Source organism: Echinops telfairi, unplaced genomic scaffold (assembly GCF_000313985.2).
Source record: "Echinops telfairi isolate 266 unplaced genomic scaffold, ASM31398v2 ScPeMD7_6;HRSCAF=24_1, whole genome shotgun sequence".
NCBI classification, from domain to species: domain Eukaryota; kingdom Metazoa; phylum Chordata; class Mammalia; order Afrosoricida; family Tenrecidae; genus Echinops; species Echinops telfairi.
In genome coordinates this window covers 15125968-15126630 of record NW_022103903.1, presented here as the reverse complement: position 1 = coordinate 15126630, position 663 = coordinate 15125968, and positions in this window count along the sequence as shown.

The following is a 663-nucleotide window of genomic DNA, read 5'->3' as shown; positions in this document are numbered from 1 at the left end:
TGATCTATGTATTGTGATGAATTGTATGAGCCCCAATAAATTGATTAAAAAATAATAAAATAAATAAGATTTTCCACATTTAAAAAAAAGAGTTGTATGAACCTCCAATAAAATGATTTTAAAAAGAAAAAAAAAAAGAAATGAAAATCAAGTTGAATAGAAATCTATATTATGAGTGCATTTTTATTTTATTTTTATCTTTATCCCTACTGTATTCAAGGCTTGCTGCTTTTACTTCTGTCTCTTGAGCATATTAATCTCATTCCCAGGGGAGATCACTAACGGTATTGCTTCAGTCAGTACTCTTGCCCCAATTATCATCATGGATGAGTCCTTTTCATTGTCCTGTTGCAACTCAATATATCCGTATTCAACGAGGTCTCTTCAAAGACACTTTTCCTGAACATCTTAGCTAAAATGGAACCCTATCCATATACACTTGAAGCTATAAGACAGTGCCCTATTTTATCAACTTATGAATTAATTATTGAATTATCCTTGAGTGCTTACTATCTTCTTCCTGACACTAAAATGGAAGTGCTGTGAAAAAATGCATATATTCATTTCTATATGCTCAAAATCTAGCATCATATGACACATATTTTTAGATGACAGAATGAAAAAAAACCCAGATGATTCCATTTTTGCTACTTGAAACACATT